We start from the raw sequence: 22,974 nt of genomic DNA on the forward strand, positions 1-22,974 counted from the left end.
TTAGGTAAGGAGGAACTTTCTACTTTATTTCTCATCATTTATTTGTTCAACAAATGTTTGTTAGGCACCAATCACATGTTGGGCTCTGTGCTCCAAGTATGAATGGGGGCTTAAGGAGGGCCATGTTCTCCTTTTATCTTCTGAGGCTTAACTTGAAACCAGTTTTGTCAATTCTGCTGTTAGGTTTGGATGAGATTCACTGTTTACTAATGGCTTTTCTCTTCTTATCACCATGAAAATGCAGCCAGAGCCAGAGTTTTATTGGCTTACTTTCAACAATGGTATTATTTTTTGATTCATCAAATGGAGCCCCTAAATCCAATTAGCCATCTGGCTTAACTTAATTTTTGATCAACTTAAGTGTGAATTCCTTTTTTTAAAACTAATATTCTTTATTTTTTTAAAAAAACTTAAAGCTTTCATTTTAGGTTCCAGGGTACATGATTAGGTTTTTTATATACGTGTGAATATACCTGCTTATAATTACTTATCTGTAGTATATGTTCATAAAACCATCTTTAATGCTTCAATACCCCTTGAATTTTATGACTGAAAAAGAAAATATGTTATTAATCTTTGGTATTGTTACAAAAATAAATGTTGAGCCTTGACAATCCTTGGAGTGTCCAAGCAGTGAGTTTCTGTACACACTGATGTTGCCTAGGGCAACAGAATATCTGGAAACAGAGATTTGGGTTTGGCTGAAGGTGGAATGGGGGAGGTAGCAACTGGGTTCTGGGGAGAACCAAGAGCCATATGTTAAGATGTGGTTAGGGAAACAGATGCCCTTCTCATAAATGGAGATGGTCTGCAAGTTGCCTTCCTCTGGGAACTAAGGTTTGGTTTCAGCCAGAAATAGTGGTATGTAAATACCCTGATTCCCTCATGTGCAGAGAAAGAACTGAGCCAGTAAATACAGAGCCTTTTTTTAGTCAGCAGAAGGCAAATGAAGGCTCAACTAAATGTGTTACCTAAATGGAAAGGTGAATTTAGTTTGCAAAATGCTATAAAGGTGTTGCCATTCAGCATGACAAGCAGAAAAGGTGATTTAAAAAATGAAATCCTTTGCTTTATTCCATCAAGGCATTCAACTAGCAAACTCTTCATATAAGTGTGCAGAGATGAAAATGGGAGAAGTGCAGGTGAGAGCGCTTGGGATTTGTGACCCGAATTCGCCTTTGGCAGCTTGCAGTCCTTAAGTTGCCAAGTGTTCTGGGACCACTATCTCTCTATGGTCTCCCTTCCCCTTTCCACTAGCTCTCTGCATTTTTCTTATGTTTTACTTCTATGCGCTCAAAGCTCTGGAATCTGGGGATGTTTGTAGAAGAGTTATAGTACAATCAGGTATGTTGGGGAAGAAATAGTTTGCTATTTGAAAGACCATGCCTCAAATTGTTCTTGCATGATTTTCATTTCTAATTGTGAGGACATGAGAATATCCTGTGCTGTTCAATACAGTAGCCACTAGCCCCATGTGGCTGTTTATATTTAATTTTAAAGTAATTTAAATCAAATTAAACTTTCAGTGCTTTGGTCAAATTAGCTACAATTCAAATATTAAATTGCCACATGGATGGTGAATATTTAGAACATTTCCAACATCACAGAATGTTCTGTGGCACGGCACTGGTAGACTGGGTCTACTAGTTTGCTGCCAACCTCTTCCAATGACTAACATTTTTTGTGTGTTTAACTTAAACATGTATTCCTAATAACAAACATCTTACTCATTTTAATGACATATAAACTATATCAACGGTAGGTTTTGTCCTACTTCTTTAGAGTACTGGCCTGAAGGAACTAATTCAGTGCATTTCTCTGGTTCTGCTGGCCTGCTGACCTCTTCTGATGGTCCAAGGTGATCTCTGATGAAGTCTTCATTTTCTCTCTCTGACATTGCCTTTGTCATTTTTACCTTTAATGACATTTAATGTCATTTTTGCCTTTACTTATTTACCATTTTTTTACACCATCTGTTCTTTCCTCTGTTTATTCTTTCTAATCAACTTTTTAGGCCTTTTCTCTCTTCTGCATATTCTTGTGTATATTTTTACATGTAAGAAATATTTCCTGTCTGTGCATGGTGGCTCATACCTGTAATCCCAGCATTTTGGAAGGCTGAGGCGGGAGGATCACTTGATCCCAGGAGTTCAAGGCTAGCCTGGGCAACATAGGGAGATCCCATTTCTACTAAAAAAAAAAAAAAAAAAAATTAAGGCCGGGCACAGTGACTCATGCCTGTAATCCCAGCACTTTGGGAAGCCAAGGAGGGCGGATCACTTGAGGTCAAGAGTTTGAGACCAGCCTGGCCAACATGGTAAAACCCCATCTCTACTAAAAATACAAAAATTTTTATTAGAGGTGTGGTGGTGTACACCTGTAGTCCCAGGTATTGGGACTACAGTGAGCCATGATCATGCCACTGCACTCCAACCTGGGTGACAGAGCAAAACCCTCTCAAAAAAACAATTTTCTTTCAGAAAAGTTTAAGAACTTTAAATATATAAAAAGGGTATATATAATGTGTATCTATAAATAATTTAAGAAAATAATATAAAGTATACCTACATTCTTATCAGCTAGCTAAAGACCTAGAAGACTACCCCTATATTATACGTTTTCTGTACGTCTCTCCTTCTGCATTCTCTTCTCACCAAGGAGTAACCATTATTCTAAATTTTGTGTTAATATTTCCTTTGATCTTTAATACTTTTATTACATATATGTTTATCTCTAAATAATACAACATATATTTTCCCCCATTTTTGAACTTTATATATGTGGAATCATGCTGTGTACATTTTTCTATGACTTGCTTTTTTGGCTCAACATTACATTTGGGGGAGTCTTTCACTTGAAATGTTATTCTATGAGACTTAGTTCTTTCACTCGAGATTATGTTTTTGAGAATAATTCATGTTAATATGTGCGCATGTAGCTCATCGTTTTCATATCTGTATAATAATCCATTGTTTGAGTATATACAGCAATTTATTTACTGGTTTTACTCTTAATGGGCATTTGGGTTCTCTGCATTATTTCTTTCACTATTATGACCTGAGATACTATGGACACACTTTTTTTTTCCAATCAGCTTCCTCAGGTTAAAGGACATTCTTACACATCTGTTGATGCACATGTGCATCAGATTCCTAAAATATTTACCCAATGGTGCCCACCCAGGTTAAGGGTGGGTCTGTCTTTCCCAGCCCACTTTCTTTGATCTTTTTTCTATGCTTATTTCACCTTCATTTCTCCCCTCATCTCTATACTGCATAATACTCTCCATTTGCTCATTCACTAAATAAAAGGAAGAATTATTTTATCCTCAGGAACGTGTCATTTTGGATGAAAAGGACTGGTACATTAGAGTTCTCTAAAGGGACAGAACGAATAGGATATATATATACATCCTATATATGTCCTATATATCATATATATATATATCCTATATATGTGTGTGTGTGTATATATATACACACGTATATATATGTGTGTGTGTGTGTATATATATATATATATATACACACATATATATAAAGGGAAGTTTATTAAGTATTAACTCACATGATCACAAGGTCCCGCAATAGGCCATCTGCAGGCTGAGGAGCAAGGAGAGCCAGTCTGAGTCCCAAAACTGAAGAACCTGGAGTCTGTTTGAGGGCAGGAAGCATCCAATACAGGAGAAAGATGTAGGCTGGGAGGCTAGGCTTTATATTCTAACCAAGCTGGCAGCTGATTAAATGATGCCCACCCACGTTAAGGGTGGGTCTGCCTTTCCCAGCCCACTGACTTGAATGTTAATCTCCTTTGGCAGCACCCTTACTGACACACCCAGGATCAATACTTTGCATCCTTCAATCCAATGAAGTTGACACTCAGTATTAATCATCATAACTGGCTTCCTGGAAGTACTAGGGAGGGATGAAAAGACAGAACTGGTTTTGAAACCCAGCTCTCCTCCTGTTAGATGTCTCTGGCCATTGGCTAGTCATTAGTTAACCTCATTGAGCTTCACTTCCTTCATTAGTAAAATGAAGGGTTCTAAAACTTTTTTTCAGAGAGTAGTGTGAAGATTAAATGAAATAACACATGTAAAGCCTTCAGCACTTGGCATGGTACACAGTAGGCACTCAATATGTCTTGGTTTTTTTTCTTCATCTTTGTTAGAAATAAAATATTTCATTATCTACACTATACCTTACAAGCAAAAGGCCAGACTCGCTGTCTACTTCATTGATTAGTAGCCAGTAAAGAGACAGATGGAAATGTTTTAGGACTTCTACTCATTCTCTCTCAATGCCTCTCATTGACCCTCTACTCCACATCCTTGTTCTTGTCACCAGTGGGCTGGAAGCACATAATCAGGGTCATCAGTATGTGATGCAGGAGCTTCAGTAGCCACTGGTCTAGTCTAGCACGCAGGAGAGAGTGATGAGGCAGTGAGGTGAACAAAACAATGTCATACAGTCTTGGATGTTTGTTAAGACCTATCATAATTCAAGACATATGCGGATTTCGAGTAGATTATGATTGGGGAGTTCCTTTCAGGAGAGATGACCTCTAAAAGGTCTATGCTGGTCATCAGGGCTTGAAAACAGCCAATGTGAGGGTCACTGACAAGGGTTTGCATTTGTTCAAGGAGCTTTGCCTCTACAGACTTGATAACCTTTCTATCTTCCTGGAAATGAGCTTATGGCTATGGCTCTTCAAAGCCTTGGTATTATGAAGGTATGGTAGCTAGCTCTGGATAGACGGGTGCTGGCTCTACACTGGGAAGCACTGCCTCATAGGCATGCTGTGATGAAGGAACTTGGTCACAGGATTAGAGTGTGGACACTTTCATTGGAAGAAAGTAGAGAGTTGGGGCAAAAAAAATGAGCTGTGTGGGATACACAGCGTAAGAATATTCTAGTCAAATCTGTGATAATTTTAGAGGAAGGAAGAAAGAAGATGCTTGAATAGGATAGATACAAGAGAGGATGCAGTAAAGAATTACCTGACCTCCCAGTGTACAATCAACAAAGAATTCTGGGTAAGTTAGTTAACAACTGGGGTTGATAGAATTGGGTAATTATTATGAAAATGTATGTTGGAGTTGGTTTAAAGTAAAATAAAAATAAATAAATATTGTAAGTATTAACACCTGGAGGCAAAATAGAAATGCTAAAATAAGTGACAAAGTCAGGAGAATAAATGTCATAATGCTACATTTAATAGATTAAGAAGAAACTAGAAAAAAAGCAAATCTATGCCAATAAAGGAAAGATGATTGTAAATAATTTACCATCATTATTTCTTATATTTGTGAAGGAAAATTTGATGATCAGTGTTATGGAAAAAATCACATGTACTATGAGTTCATTTTGTCTATCATTTAAAAATGAAAAAAAGAAAAAATTTCATTCATAATTCATTTTATTCTTATATATTACCAAAGCTACAATATGGCCTAAATTTTCAAACTGTGAGTTGCAACCCACCTAGTGGGTCACAAAATCAATTTAGTGGGTCACAATGAGCATTTTGTGATATTTGTTTTTGTTTATATTACAGTGTGTGTGTGTGTGTGTGTGTGTGTATGTATGTGTGAATTTATATACAGTGGGTATACAAATTGAAAAAGTTTGAAAGCCACCAACCCAGATAATTTCCCATGGACCCTTCTAATTCTGGTGTATAATAATTCTGTATGTTAAACAAATTGAGATGAAAATAACTTTATAGGATTTCTCATGGTTCTTTCATCTGTGAATAGTACTAGTTTCTGCTGAGTCGAATTTGAATTAAGGTATCTCCATTTCGGACTGCAAAAAAGAGTGCTTAATTATTAAAAAACCAAATAAAGAAGAAACATCAGTGGTCTCATCTTTAAGATAGTCCAAAGTTGTGGAGCTGGTAGCCACAATTAAGGGGAAGGTCCATGTTATGAAAATTTTATTCTTTCTTCCTTTTTAAGATATAGGGTCTTGTTCTGTTACCCAGGCTGGAGTGCAGTGGCACCATTATAACTCACTGCAGCCTTGAACTCCTGGGTTCAAGTGCTCCTCCCTCCTCAGTTTCCTGAGTAGCTGGGACTACAGGTGCTGCACCACGCCCAGCTAATTATTATTTTTGTTTTTTTAGAGATGGGGTTTCACTCTGTTGGCCAGGCTCGTCTTGAACTCCTGTGTTCAAGTGATCCTTCCGCCTCAGCTGCCTAAAGAGCTGGGATTACAAGCATGAGCCACTGCACCTGGTGAAAGTTTTTCTCTGTATTTCTGTTTTATTGTTGTTTTTTGTATGAATTTATCAGAATAACCCAATTAATTGGGGGCACTCTAAGTGCATAAATTAGAATAAATGTCTGTATTTTTTAAAAGTCCATTTGATATGACAGCTATTGCAAACTTTGCCTTTCTTGGTAATATATGTATGCATAAACTTTGCAAGTCATGATTCTTTATACAGCAGACCGTACAAAATTTACAAGAATACACGATTGCTGCTGGCTTTTCATACACGAATTTAATAAAGAGGAGCTCAGTCTGTTCTTCCTTATTATGTTGTTTTGCTATTATACACAAAAGCCAAGTTTTGGACTTGTGGGAATGATGATGCACTGCATCACCAGGCCAACTCTGTGGCATAGAATTCCACAGGGTGCCGCCACGGAGGCTGTTGTGGTGGGAAGTGAGTTGGGTTTCCATATACCCTGTATTGCTCATGCGTTGGTTAGAGGTTTTGGTGAACCTCAGAAAGGTTTTTTGATACCTGATCACAGTCTGGTGAGGTAAATGAGTTTTTTTTTGATTTGCAGCCTTAACAAAAATTTTATTATGATGATGTTTCACTCTGTGCACAGTTACGTGCACACTTCAGGTACACATGTCATGCTTTTGATAAGTTCTTATAGTTTTGGCTATTCTACACTCACAAATTTTACAAATAAAAATCATAGAACTTTAGCTACAATTGACTCTGATACAATTAAACTTATTGGTATAAAGACGGTAAAATTATACCTTGAGAGAAGTTGGCTTATGTCCAAATAAGTGCGTGCACGCGTGCGCGCGCACACACACACACACACACACACACACACACACTGTGATTCTGTAGGCAGCTTATATAGAAATACCATATCAAAAGAGATGTAACAACAGGGGATGAGGAAGAAAAAAAGATATATGACATAACAGCCCTTGAAACAATTTGAGGCTTACAGTGAAGCCATCTTTGCTACCACTACTGTTTTCCTCCTGATTTCTTGCATTTCATCAGCAGTAGTTTTTGGCCTCCTTTCAACAATGCTGAGGTGACGATTCTTTTCTGCTCCAAACTCTTAATGGCTTTAATTAATAGCACTTATTCAGCTCATGCTTTGCAGTTTTATTTTTACAAAGTGATTTATGATCATTTTATTAGTTATTCTAAATTGAGATTTAGAATGGCATGTCATAAAGAAAATGTTTCATGTTTGAGAAAGGAGACTATTCCTACCCAGCATTTGTCTAAATAGCCTAATTATGGCTGGATTACTCATAGAGTGTTTAATTATTTATTCCTTAATCTGTGAATGTAAATACACCACTCCAACCTGCAATTACGGAAGGTCTGCAAACCTGAGTTGTGAAGTTCAACTGATATCTGTAAGAATTCTTGAGGCAAAGTTGAGTGTGCGTCACTATTAAAGAAAAAGGAAATTGGAATAATTATATAAATTGTTAGGCACTAATGCAATCCAAAGTTAGTAGTGTGTGTAATAAAGCCATGCCACTTAGAAATCAACTGTCAGAATAATGTTATCATTTTTATTCATATAAAAGTAATACATATTAATACAATATATATTAATGTGCTTGTAATAAGATCAAACTGGTAATTGGAAAATATCTTTTCACCTGATATGAATAAAAATTATCATTAAAATATATATTTCTGAATCAAATTTTAAGATTTTTTATGACTAGATCTTTTGCATACCAAAATGATAAAAATTAGCATAAGCAATATTTTATCATTGGCTTTGCACTTACTATTTTTGCATACATTATAGAATGTAATGTACAAATTCATAGCTCTGAAATTAGGAAATTTGAAAGGATGTTTAATATTCTAATTACATTAACTTAGTACATAATTTTCAACCAGTTTTTGATTATTCAAAGACCTTCTGATCTTTGGATTTTGTGTACCTTGGTTTGCCTTTGGTGTCTGCCTTTTGGATATTACACTACACATGTAAGAATCTTTGTAAGGGGAGGCCTTGAGAAGGGAGAAATGATGAAACAGCTACCAGCTTCTTTGCTTGCTGGTATCTCTAACAAGGAAAGCAACAGTGGGAAAAGGAAAATAAAACCAACTAAGAAACTCTATAGACCAGGGAAATTAACACCCACCTGCCTTAAAGCCATATTTTCAGTTAAAATTTCCAGACTATCAAATGATGCAAGATGAATTTCATGAGATATTTCCTGTTTGCTATGGTGTTTATAAGAGGAAGAAACTATAAACAACAACTGAAGTTTATGGGAAAAGACCAATTAAAAAATGAGAATGTCAGGCAAACACATCCTTGACTCTGTGTGTGTGTGTGTGTGTCTCTCTCTCTCTCTTTTATTTTTTTTTTAGGAACAAGTAATATAAACATGTAGCCACACAGCATCTGCATAGATATTAAATATGATAAAAAGATTTACAAATGTACAACTGTGGCCTGAATGAAAGGGCATGCCTGAACACAACAAATCCAATTTTCTGCTTGCACTGGCAAGGAAACCAACTACTGTGCCTAAAAAAACAGTTTATTTTATCAGCTAAATAAAAGACTAATCAACACCACTGATCCTCTGCTCCCACTTACCCAAAGCTTTTTGAAAAGCTAGAATGTTTCTCAAAGGCAAGCTATGGATTTCAGATGCTGAATTGAGGTTTTAAATACCCCCCAAATTCAAGTGATGGTTTCTATGGTGACTTTCCCTCAGCCACTTACTTAGAATGGCAAAGGGCCTCCTTTTGAAACATCAAATTCCCAAGTCCCTTTAGCCTTGTAGCAATGAGCCGAAAAAGGAATGACTGACTTTGAGCAGGGTATTTGGTGTTGGCAGGCACTTCTTATATCAATATAGATTTTGATTTCCCATCAAACTGGTTTCTGGATATTCTACTAGGACTTCATCTCTCTTTGCCACTCATTGTGTTCGTGTTCTGGGTGAAGGCAGAGGAGAGTATGGGTAAAGTATGTGTGGGCCACCAGCAAGAGATGATTTAGCTTGTGTGTGCTTTTCAGAGTGCAAGTACTTCACGGAGAACGGGATGTGAATTGGAGAAGAGAGTGCTGAAGTGGCGTATCCCTTTATTTTCACCTGGGACATCTTAATGGCCCAGTCTTTTTGTTCATGAAACACCTGGGTGGATTTCGCAGTACTTCACATGTGTTTTATTAAAAATATATGTTGTTTATTAAAAAATAACATAACAAAGTGAAAAGGAGAAATTGTAATTATAAAAGAAAAATAGAGATACAAATTTGTGTGTGTTCATATATGTGTATATGTGTATAGCTACATATCTATATCTAGATAATGAAAATGGTATCACGCCTTGCAAATAGCGCTCTTCTGAAACTTAGTCACTTTTTCCTAACATTGCATTGTGGATAGCTGAATGGATAGACCATAGAGTTTTAACCAATTTTCAGGGGTTTTTCAATTTTTTAATCTTACAACTTCAAACAATGATGCAGATAATATGTTTGTATAAATTTTTCTCTCTCTCTCTTTCTCTTTTTATTGACTTGGGTAAATATTTTTTTTTTTATAATTTTTGTCTTATTGAGACAGAATCTTGCTCTGTCACCCAGGCTGGAGTATAGTGGCGTGATCTCGGCTCACTGCAACCTCTGCCTCCTGGTTCTTGCACCTTAGCTTCCTGAGTAGCTGGGATTACAGGCATGTGCCACCACACCTGGTTAATTTTTGTATTTTTAGTAGAGACAGAGTTTCACCATGTTGGCCAGGCTGGTCTGGAACTCCTGACCTCAAGTGATCTGCCCTCTTTGGCTTCCCAAAGTGCTGGGATTACAGGTATGAGCCACAGTGCCCAGCTAACTTGGGTAAATATTCTCTAGGAGAAATTCTTAAAAATGGAGTTGCTGGGCCAAAAGTATTACTTTTATTATTATTGTTTTCATTAAATGTGAAGATACAATACTTTTTGTAGAGTCCTGTATTACTCAGTGATGATCAACTAGCTTATATAAAAATCCAAGCATAGTTTCCAATGCATTTGGTTTGATTTTTCTATAGTATTCTATAGTTCTACAGTTCTATTCTATAGTATTCTGTAGTTTGATTTTTCTATAGTATTTTTCTATAGTATAGTTCAGAAAAGAAAGGTGTGTATTTCTGCAATTTGGAATCTGTCATAATAATACCTAACATTTATTGAATGCTTACTATGCCAGACTTTCTAAGCTCTTTACATCTATTTAATTCATGTACTTTTTACATCACCCTGATGAAGTAGAGACTTTTTGCTAATGTGAAAACTCAGCGTTAGAGAAATTAGGTAACATCAACCAAAGATATGCAGCTGGTAAATAAATGTGCCAGGATTAAAACCCATGTAGTCTGATTCTACAGTTAGTAATCTTACTCATAACCCAATACTCTCTCTTCCTTGTTGACAATCTCTGTTTAGGAGGAACTAAATACATTCTCTATTGTTTTATCTTATTCATATATCTGGGTGAGTGTTAACTCCAGGCTTTTTTTTTTTTCTTTTCAAGAACACAAGGACAGCCATTATAAATGCCAAATTTTGTTCAATGCCATTTGGGTACTTGATAAAATTGTAATTCTTCTATTATACATTGAGCTATTCTCATGTGGAACTCTTTCATTTCTATAGCAGTTTAGTAGTAATCAAAGGAACACTCACCTTACAGATTCAGGAACCAGCTTAAATAATCAGGAGAAGAAACCAGAAATAAGGGGAAATGTGGACAGAGGGAAAGGGGCGGTAATATCATGGAGTTGAGGAGGGTATTATGAGATGGGAGATGGACTAGATGAGGGATAAGGAAAGGTAGGAGCTTAGAAAAAAAGAAAGGAATGATAAAAAAAAAAAGCAAGCAAGTAAGCAAACATTGGTCTAAGAAAGCAAATAAATGAAGAGGATTTGACTAAAAATATCCCCACCGAATAGAGTCAAAATACCCCCACTACCACAACCAACCACCACCTTATAATTAAAAACAAAAGGCTTTGCACTAATTTCTCTTTACTGGCACACATTCCTTTCATATATGGACTAGATTATAAAAATGAGGCTTCGATAAATTCTGAAGGAAGATCTATGTGTTGGAGAAGTAGGTTACCTTCAATAATAAATATTTATCCTCCAGATAAATATAAAAATCTTCAAGATGAAAAACATTGCAAATAAACCGTATTTTCGTGCAGATTAGGGCTCTATGCCTGGGGGGCCGGGGTATGTCTGCTGAGGGACAGAGGGCGGAGAGACTTCCAGTGTTTCCAACTTGACTTTCCTTTAAGAAGATGAGTTACGAGTGAGCGCATATCAGATGAGATATGGATTCTGATAGAGACATTCACCCAAGCCCTTCTCCACAAAGCAAATAGGCCTCTCACTGTGCATTAAGTAAATAATTTGTGGTATTTCCCTAAAGGGAAGTACAGTGTTATGGAGTCAGAAAAGTTGTCATGTAGCAATATGATTATTTCATTAACTCTACAAGAACACTTATTGCCCTAGCCAAGCATCATCAGCCATATCCCATTGTTGTGTTTTACTGAGGGGATGGTGTCAGTGACAGGGAATGTGGAGACAGGAAAGTCATCTCCAGTTGCCATCCATTAGGTATAGAGTTGATGGTTCACCAGACTTCCATAGGGCAGGTCTCCTTCTATTCTCTTTTAATGATGACTGTTGGCTAACCTCACTTGTAATTAATGAATTGCCTACGTGTGTATTCATTTAATATTTATCTTTCATAGGAACTCTTCAGTAAGTTTCATGAGGACAAAGATTATATCATGTTTTGTGAACTGCTGTTTATTCCCACTACTGAGCAGTGTTTGACACATAATATGTTATTAACTGTTGAATGAATGAATGAATGCTGCAAAACAGTGTAGGAGCCTGGCAGGTGATAAAAGACAATTAAAGGCTCTAGGTCTAATATTGTGTGCCAGGATAACTTTGCCAAGACCTTTTAAGAGACGAAAGAAAGACAACATGATGCTGACAGGGAACAATGTATACCTACATGGATTATTTAATCTGTTCTCAGAGTTTATGAAAGGAATAAAATGGTGTAGAAATGGATGTATTCCTCTCCTCTCTAATTCTGACCATACTCCTATCCCAATCTACTAATTTGGTATAGAATTACAGTGAGTTTTGCAATTCCATAGGAAATAATAAGATCAATTTAATAATGAAGAATATTCCAGTGCTTATTTTCACGCCAAGCAGTGGCCTTAATTCAATCAACATCACTTTGAAAACGTCATATTCTTGCTCACCCCAATTGAAGATAGAATATAGACTGAGACATTCAATATGTTTGGTGGACTGAGAGGGTTATTTACAATTATTTTGGTGCTGTAAATTGTGTCTTTGCATGGTCACTGAACTACTAGTAATACCCTCACTCCCACCACCAGCACCAACATTGTCACTATCACCATAATAAGATCAATTACTGAGATAATACGTAGGAAAGCCATGCTTTGAATCCAAGGTGGTCTGACTCCAAAGCGCATGCTCTTTCTGTTGTGCTCTTGCTACAAAGTGTAATATTCATAGGCAAATCCTCCTACAGGGAGTAGGACAGTTACATCCTGTTTGATGGCATCACTGTCAGGTACTCTTAATCAGACAATTCCAAGGTTTTTGTGGTCTCAGTTCAAGCCTAAGCAGCAGAATTCCTGAGTTCAGTCTCTGTTAACCTTTCCCTAATCTCTTATTGCTCGTTGTCCTTATCTGTTAAATGGATTCATAGTTCATGAGAGAGGGGTGTGAATCACTAATGAATGTAGATCACAGAGGAGAGTGGATTAAAGAGATTAGCTCAGGAAAGAACAACATATTATCACTATGAAAGAACATTTTATCTTTGTGTTTGATTTTGGGTCTGGGTGTATTAAAACCCAGAAAAAGAAAAAATAATTATGATAATTCTTTACGGCTACCATGTGTGGTCAAACTTTTATCATGTAAGGTTAGAGAGACAAGACACTTAAGGACCCATCAAACATTTATTTGCTATTTCAAGTCTATTTATTTTTCACCTGCTCTATTGCTCTTGATTTTGTTGTATATGCCACGTATGGGAACACTCTTTTTCACTAAAACCATGTTCCTAAAATTGTACTATGGTTTCTCATGAGGAATAATTCAATCTTTGACAGAGACTGGGGGCAGGGAGCTGGAAATCAGAATCATAGAGGTAGAAAGGAAAGAACTTTTTAGAAACTGATTGGTTGCACAAGCTGGCAAGAAAACAATTTTAGGCCAGGTTGGTAACGTAAGATGCATTATTTCGTCGCAGGAGTAGATAGGCCGTTAATACTTTTTATGAAGTTAATCTTCACTTTTACTTCATAGTGAGAGTAGTTAGGGTGTGGGCTTTATTTTTGTCATTCCAGTTTTATTACATCGTCTACTTTAAGTGAAATGGGAGTGTGCACTTCATGGTGTGTGGCATTAGTGCTTCCAAGGAGTGTGCCCCAAATCAGCCACATTTTAATTTAGATGTATCTGTACAAAGTAATAGACTGCTTTGCTAGATATTCTAGTCTTAGTATTTCTATACTTCCCTTTAACTCCAAAATACCAGATATAGTCTTTGGTCTGTTTCTTTCTGCTGTGATGTCACAGAGCAGTTTTGTTGCATTCCAATCATTGATGTAATATGATAAGTGATTTATCTCAGTCGGCTTCAATACAGAAGTTTGGGCTGAGTGAGGAGGCATGCTATAGTCTAAAATAAAACAAAACAGTAGATATATAGACTTACTAAGAAGACCTAAAAGATATTTTCATCAATAAGTGTGATTCTGTTTCAATATATTTTTATTAACGTAGTCTGCCTTTAGTCTAAACCAGAGGTTGGCAAAGTGTGGTCCTCTGTGGCCAAATCTGGCCACATCCGTTATTTGCCTATCACCTATAGCTGCTTTCTCACAACAGTGGCAGAACTGAGTAGTTGAGACAAAGAATATATGGCTGGCAAAGCCCAAAACATTTACTATCTGACTCTTCACAGAAAAAGTCTGGCAACCTCTGGTTTAAACTAATTTCTTGTCCTATTTCTTATTAAGTATACACTCATGAAATATAACAAGCCCCTACATTCAAACTCTTCAGAAAAAAGGAAAAGCAGCCCGGGTGTGGTGGCTCACGCCTATAATCCCAGCATTTTGGGAGGCCAAGGTGGGCGGATCACCTGAGGTCAGGAGTTTGAGACCAGCCTGGCCAACATGGTGAAACCCTGTCTCTACTAAAAATACAAAAATAAGCTGGGCATGGTGACGCATGCCTGTAATCCCAGCTACTCAAGAGGCTGAGGCAGGAGAATCGCTTGAACCTGGGAGGTGGAGGTTGCAGTGAGCCAAGATCATGCACTGCACTCCAGCCTGGGGAACAGAGGGAGACTCCGTTTCAAAAAAAAAAAAAAAAAAAAAAAAAAGCATTATTTTGAAGTTCCTCTTGTTATAGTACATCATTAAAACATGACACAGTAAGTCCCAAAATAAAAATTTCTATATAGCAGCTGGAACATTCTACGGCTTTAAATACTAAGTGTGTTAGTTTACTTTGTGGAAAGAAATGAAAAAACAAAACAAACAAACAAACAAACAAAAAAACTGTAAGACCTAAAACCATAAAAAAACCCAGCAGAAAATCTAGGCAATACCATTCAGGACATAGGCATGGGCAAAGACTTCATGACTAAAACACCAAAAGCAACAGCAACAAAAGCCAAAATTGACAAATGGGATCTCATTAAACTAAAGAGCTTCTGCACAGCAAAAGAAACTATCATCAGAGTGAACAGGCAACCCACAGAATGGGAGAAAGTTTTTGCAATCTATCCATCTGTCAAAGGGCTAATATCCAGAATCTACAAAGAACTTAAACAAATTTACAGGAAAAAAACAAAAAAAACCATCAAAAAGTGGGCAAAAGATAGGAACAGACACTTCTCAAAAGAAGACATTTATGTGGCCAACAAACACATGAAAAAAAGCTCATCATCACTGGTCATTAGAAAAATGCACATCAAAACCACAATGAGATAGCATCTCAAGCCAGTTAGAATGGTGATCATTAAAAAGTCAGGAAACAACAAATACTGGAGAGGATATGGAGAAATAGGAATGCCTTTTCACTGTTGGTGGGAGTGTAAATTAGTTCAGCCATTGTGGAAGACAGTGTGGAGATTCCTCAAGGATCTAAACCCAGAAATACCATTTGACCCAGCAATCCCATTACTGGGTATATACCCAAAGGATTATAAATCATTCTACTACAAAGAAACTTGCACACGTATGTTTATTGCAGCACTGTTCACAATAGCAAAGACTTGGAACCAACCCAAATGCCCATCAGTGATAGACTGGATAAAGAAAATGTGGCACATATACACCATGTAATACTATGCAGCCATAAAAAAGAATGAATTCATGTCCTTTGCAGGGACATGTATGAAGCTGGAAACCATCATTCTCAGCAAACTAACAGAGGAACAGAAAACCAAACACCGCACGTTCTCACTCATAAGTGGAAGTTGAACAAAGAGAACACATGGACACAGGGAGGGGAATTTCACACACTGGGGCCTGTCAGGGGGTTGGGGACTAGGGGAGGGGATAGCATTAAGAAGAATACCTAATGTAGATGATGGGTTGAAGGGTGCAGCAAACCACCATGGCACATGTATACCTGTGTAACAAACCTGCACGTTCTGCACATGTATCCCAGAAGATAAAGTATAATGATAATTAAAAAAAGAATTTAACTAATAAAAAAAGCATTATTTTGAAATTCTTCTTGTTACAGGACATCATTAAAACATGACCCAATGAGTCCCAAAATAAAAATTTCTATATGGCAGCTGGAACATTCTACGGCTTTAAATACTAGGTGCGTTAGTTTACTTTTTGGAAAGAAATAAAAAAAAATGTGAGCACATGTAGTTACTGTTTTTTAGGAGCTTGTAGAATCTTAACATTTTGAGCAAGTACCAATATTGGTATTATCCACAGAGCATAATAGTGAAAGCAGAAGTAAAGCCAAGAGCCTTGAGTCCAGTTGTTTTGTCCATGAAAAGAAAAATTTCTATTGATAATGGATCTGCAAGGGTAATAAGATCTTATTGGTTTACTAAGGAGTGAAATGTTATTAAATAGCAGCACTGTTAGAGCCAGGAGGCAATGGCTAAAAAAATTGCTATCTTGGGAAATACTGTTTATTGTTAACACTTGCTGTACTCACCCATATGAAGGAGTGATCAGCCACTAAATATTTTTGATTGTTGTAGAGGCAAAACAAATTGACTTTATTCACTCAAAGGATAGCAGGTCCTAATTCCTAGGAAAGTAATATACTTTTAAAATTTAGTATGTTGGGTTAAAACAGTTTTCAAATCAAGGTATTCTTTTGAAAGATATATCCTAATAATAAAGACCAAATTCTCCTAGTTCACAGGTCTCGTAAGAAAGGTGAAGAGAAAATATTGGGTATTAAGAAAAGAAAAAAATACAGTGTAAACAAAACAACTTTGTGTTCCAATGCCCTGTTTGGCATACAGAATAATTTTATCCGTAAGCAGTCTATTTTATTTGTAGCTCCACTTATGTGAACTTAGAGATATCTGCAGGAAAACTGCTTATGGAATGTAAATGAAATCATGAGATTTGAAATATGCATCAGGGTTTTAAAACGTGTCTTCCTTTGACTCTAGCTTTTATGAAATTTGAATACACAGTACTATCAAACTTAATTTTTCCAAGAAGAATTAAGTGCCCAATTTATGTCTGAGCTTCAGATTCCTTGTCTGTCTCATAGTTACCACTAACACAGTTATTTAAACTTCATTTGGGTAAGTGAAATGACATTTAGTTTAAAAATTTTGTTTGGAGATTTCATGCTCTTCTAGAATGTAGGGTTGAACTGTAGGCAGATAGGATTATAGTTCAGATGTATTTTTCCTTGAATGTTTGAGTAACTGGCTGATCTGAATACCACTGCTACTTGATGAATTATTACAAAACTTAGTAGTTCACAACAATAAGCATTTTATTATGTTCACAGATTCTGTGGGATAGGACAAGGCACAGCAAAATGGCTTGCCTCTTCTTCATAATGGTTAGGATTCCAGCTGAAGAGATTTGAGGGCTGGAGTGATTTGATGGCAGGGAGTCAGAATCATTTAGAGGTTCCTTGACTCACATGTGCCTGTGTTGGGAAGACTTGAAGACTAGAGCTGCTAACCAGACTACCTACAGAGAGGTGGCTTCTCCATGTGGCCACTCCAAGTAGCTTGGCTTGGAGCCAAGCAAGGCAGCATTAGGACAATTGGGTTTCTTATACAGCAGCTCAAGTCTCCAAACATGGCTATTCTGGCAAACAAAGTAGTAGCTGCATCATCTATGCCACATAGCCTTATTCCACCATGCTGTATTGGTCAAAGCGGTCCCAAGTACATCCAGATTTAAGGAGATGAGAATTAGACTCTGCCTTTTGAAAGGGGAGTGGCAAGGTCACGCCAGAGAAGAGGATGTGGAAGTGAAGATGTTAGGGAGACCCTCTGTGGGAAATATAATCTGTGACATTGGCCAAAGAAAAAGTGAGTATACAATCAGGAGAATGTAAGTGTTATGTTAAAAGTGAAATGTTAACATTTTTGTGATGTTGATTATTTATTAGAATTGGATGTCTAATAGACATCTCAAACTTCTTATGTTCAAAATAGTGTTTTTTCTCTTTCCTCAAAAATCGAAACAGTGATTTTTGTCTTCCCTATAGTTGGTCTTCAAGTTTCTCCATCTTAGAAAATGGCACCATTTCCAAAACAAAATGTAGGAGTCACCTTTGATTTTTTGTGTTCTTTCAACTCTTATATCTAATGTGTCAACAAGTTCACTTAGTTCTACCTCCAAAATGTCTTTCAAATTTATTCACTTCTCTCCATCTTCAGTCCTCACCCCTGCCTTAGTCTGTTTTGTGTTGCTAAGAGTACCTAAGGCTGGGTAATATCTTTTTTTATTTTTAAAAATTATTTATTTGTTTTTTAAATTTTTTATAATTTTTGTGAATACACAGTAGGTGTATATATTTATAGGTTACGTAAAATATTTTGATATGGGAATGCAATGTGTAATAATCACACCAGGGTAAATGGGGCATCTATTACCTCAAGCATTTATCCTTTGTGTTACAAACAATCCAATTATACTTTTTTTTTTTTTTTTTGAGATGGGGTCTCATTCTGTTGCTCAGGCTGGAGTACAGTGTTGCAATCTTGGTTCACCGTAACCTCCGTGTCCTGGGTTCAAGCGATTCTCCTGCCTCAGCCTCCCAAGTAGCTGGAATTACAGGCACATGCTACCACGCCTGGCTAATCTTTTGTATTTTTAGTAGAGACGGGGTTTCACCATGTTGGCCAGGCTGGTCTCGAACTCCTGACCTCAGGTGATCTGCCCACCTCGGCCTCCCAAAGTGCTGGGATTACAGGTATGAGCCACCACTTCTGGCCTCTTTTAAATGCACAATTAAATTGTTTTTGACTATAGTCAACCTGTTGTGCTAGCAAATATCAGGTCTTATTCATTCTTTCTAATTTGTTTTGGACCCATTAGCCCTCCCCACTTTCCTCCCACCACCCCCACTACCCTTTCCATCCTCTGGTAACCATCCTTCTACTATTTCCATGAGTTCAACTGTTTTGATTTTTAGCTCCCACAAATAAGTGAGAACATGTGAAATTTGCCTTTCTATGCCTGGCTCATTTTACTTCACATAATGACCTCCAGTATCATCCTTATTGTTGCATATGACAGGATCTCATTCTTTTTTAAGGCTGAATAGTACTCCACTGTGTATATGTACCACATTTTCTTTATGCATGCATCTGTTGATGGACACTTAGGTTGCTTCCAAATCTTGGCTATTATGACCACTGCTGCAATAAACATGGGCATGAAGATACCTCTTTGATATATTGATTTCCTTTTTTTTTTTGAGTATATACCTAGGAGTGGGATTGTTGAATCATAAGGCAGCTCTATTTTTATTTATTTATTTATATTTATTTTTTGAGATGGAGTTTCACTCTTGTTGTCCAGGCTGGAGTGCAATGGCGCAATCTTGACTCACTGCAACCTCCGCCTCCCAGATTCTCCTGCCTCAGCCTCCCAAGCAGCTGGGATTACAGGCATGTGCCACCACACCTGGCTAATTTTTTTTTATTATTTAGTAGAGATGGGGTTTCACCGTGTTGGTCAGGCTGTTCTTGAACTCCTGACCTCAGGTGATCCACCTGCCTTGGCCTCTCAAAGTGCTAGGATTACAGGCTTGAGCCATTGTGCCAGCCTCTATTTTGATTTTTTTGAGGAACCTCTAAACTGTTCTCCATAGTGCTTATACGAGTTTACATTACATAAAAACCATTTTAATTGGGGTGAGCTGATATCTCATTGTGGTTCTGATTTGCAATTCTCTGATGATCGATGATGTTGAGCACCTTTTCATGTACCTGTTTGCCATTTGCGTGTCTTTTTTTGAGAAATGTTTATTTAGATCTTTTGCCCATTTTTAAATTGGATTACTCGAGTTTTTTCCTTATAGAGTTGTTTGAGTTCCTTATATATTCTGGTTATTAATCCCTTGTCAGATGGGTAGTTTGCAAATATTTTCTTCCATTCTGTGGGTTGTCTCTTCACTTTGTCAATGAGACTGGGTAATTTATAATGAACCGACATATATTGTCTCACAGGTCTAGAGGCTGGGAAATCCAAGATCAAGGTTTCAGCATGTGGCAAGGACCTTCTTGCCAGTTCAGTTCTAAGAATGAACTTCTCGGATTCTAAATGTGATCGTGTGACACCCCTGTTTATAAATCTTCAGTAGTTTCTGATTGCACTTGGAATGAGATCTTAATTCCTTCCTAGACTTACAAAACCCAGCAAGATTTGTCTCTTGCCTCCTCCAAATCTCATTTCATCACTACTCTCTCTGCTCATTCATTGTGCTCTACTGTCACCAATCTCCCTTCGTTCCTCAACCCTCAAGTGCCTTTGAAACTGCTGTTTTCTCTGCCTAGAGCACATTCCCTAACATGCTCTGCATGGCTGGATCCTTTAAGGTGAGCTGTTGCCTCCTTAGTCCTTCCCTGACCAGCCAATCTAAATATTCTACCTCATTACCCTCTCCTTTATCATCCTATTTATTTCTATAGTAGAAATTATCTTATTATTTTATATGTTTGTTTACTTGTTTACTGCCTCTCTTATCAACTAGAAGTTAAGCTTCCTGAAGACAGTGGCCTTGTCTATCTTGCTTATCCCTGTTTCTTCAGTACTTTGCTGAATGTTGTGTATAATAGGCATTCCATAAATATTTTTTGAATGAATAAATGAAAGATGGTTTAAAACAAGAGGAAAATTACATGTTTAAGTCTAATTTCTCATGAAAACTTACCCATATTTTACTCAAGCCAATAACTGAATATAAAAGATGACTTTTACATGACTAGTCACAGAAGAATTAAAACTTACAAGTGTTTTTGGTCTCAATATTACCTATCAAGGGGGCTTTTACTATAATTGAACTTGTAAACATTATTAACTTCATTTATTAATTGTTTTATTTATTCATTCAGCTTTTAGTGAGAGCCTACTACATGCATAGGACTGTTCTAGAGGAGACAAATAATGTAAAAATGCATAAGACACATTTCCTACTTTCACAGAGCCTAAAATTTAGTGGGGGATATAAGAAACATATACCAAAAGCCTCAATACTGGTGATGGTATTGGTGACATTTAAGTGGCATAGTCTAAATGCTATCAGTATGGAGGAGAGGTCTTCAGGGCTGAACTAATCAGAGAATATTGATTAGGCCAACATTTAAATTGGATATTTTAAAATAAGGCTTTTAATAGGTAGAGATGAAAATTGAGGAAATAAAGACATTCCTGGTAAAATACATGGCACAAGCAAGGGACTGGGACCAAGAAAATAAAATACATGTTTAGAAAATGGTGAGAAATCTAGGCTGAGTGGAGCATCAAACTGTGTATGGGATCAGCAGCAAATACAGCTGGTTGAAGCCAAGTCATGAAATGCTACTAACTCCAAGCTAAATAACATGGATTTCATTCAATAGTTGATGAAGAACTACTGAAAAATTTGTGTTTGTTTGGTTTTGCTTTTTTTTTTTTTTTGAAGAACGGTGGGAGGTTCATCAAAACAGTGCTTTAGGAAAATTAACGTGGCTTTGCGTGCAGGCTAGACTGCAAATGGAGAGTGTGGAGAGGAGAGTGTGGATGTTGGGAGGCCATACTTTATCCATCAAGGACCAAGTGGTGCCAACTTTCTTTATGTACCTCCTACAGGGAGATTGAGAAAGCACAGTATAGTAGAAAGAGCATAGGCCTAAGTCTAGTTACAGAACCCTGGCTTCGTAACTTTGGTACTTGTGTGACTTGAGGTCAGTCACTTGATGTTTCTGAGCCTCTGTTCCCTCAATTGTAGAACAGGGTTAATTTTTATCCTGTTGTCTAGTTTCCATGGGAATTAGGACATACTTGACAACAGTAGCTATATAGTATTATTAATGATTGAATGCAGCATTGAATTCATTTGCTTAAACTTTTTTAGTATTACATGGGGCGACTTCCATTTGCTTTGACTGGTGGTCTACGCTAAAGCAAGATTATGAAAGCAGTTTATTAGTACAGCACCACTATACCTAGTATGTAAATTTTCTTTTGCATTCTCTGAAAAATCACCTCCATCTACTTGATTACTCTGGTCTTTATTCCAAATAGTAACTGCAATGTCAGCAGAAGCTTTTGAATAGTTGTTTCTCTAAATGGAATGTCTTTTACTCTTGCCAGGATAGGCAAAGTGTTAAATAAATACTCAATACTTTCTGTATTTTAATTTAATCAAAGAAGCAGTAATGAAATTTGAGGGCTACTGGTGGAGGCAGAGAGAGTTGTCTAGAGAGTTGTCTTCTACTTTGTTCTGTTTGTCTCTTATTCTTTTTTCCTTATTAGAATTTATTTTAAATAACTTCCCTGGACTAGGATGCCAGGCTATTTGTTCCAAGACATCACCACACCTATGAAAAAATTTGAGTATTGAGAAGTAATTTGGGGTTACTTTCCTTGGATCAAAGTTACTTAAACACTTAGATGAAAGCTTGAGAGGAAAGGAATTTACCTATCAATAATTCAAAAACAATCTCCCTCTTCCAATTCCTTCTTTACCATTACATATTCTAGCATAGATATTTTCTTTTTCTTTTTCTTTTTTTTTTTTTTGAGAGGGAGTCTCGCTTTGTCGCCAGGCTGGAGTGCAGTGGCGTGATCTTGGCTCACTGCAACCTCTGCCTCATGGGTTCAAGTGATTCTCCTGCCTCAGCCTCCTGAGTAGCTGGGATTACAGGCACATGCCACCATGCCTAGCTAATTTTTGTATTTTTAGTAGAGATAGGGTTTCACCATGTTGGCCAGGATGGTCTCGATCTCTTGACCTTGTGATCTGCCCGCCTCAGCCTCCCAAAGTGCTGGGATTACAGGCGTGAGCCACTGTGCCTGGCCTAGCACAGATATTTTCTGACAAATGTTTGCAGAATACGAATCTTCTTTAAGTTTAAGCAAGTAAAAATTGCTGAATGAAAAGAGATATGTTGGCCTTTGTCACTAATTTCTGTGTAATTCTGAGTAAAAT

General features: G+C 37.0%; 1 long non-coding RNA gene across 1 annotated transcript; it reads left to right on the plus strand.

Annotated features, from left to right (window-relative positions):
* Positions 1-688: 688 nt before the first annotated feature.
* Positions 689-9,446, plus strand: LOC129059000 (uncharacterized). Its single transcript, XR_008524551.1, has 4 exons — positions 689-861; positions 1,084-1,142; positions 4,937-5,035; positions 9,272-9,446. It is a non-coding gene; the product is annotated as an uncharacterized LOC129059000 (long non-coding RNA).
* The last annotated feature ends 13,528 nt before the right edge of the window (positions 9,447-22,974 follow it).

This window comes from Pongo abelii, chromosome 3 (genome assembly GCF_028885655.2).
Source record: "Pongo abelii isolate AG06213 chromosome 3, NHGRI_mPonAbe1-v2.0_pri, whole genome shotgun sequence".
In the NCBI taxonomy this organism is placed as follows: Eukaryota; Metazoa; Chordata; class Mammalia; order Primates; family Hominidae; genus Pongo; species Pongo abelii.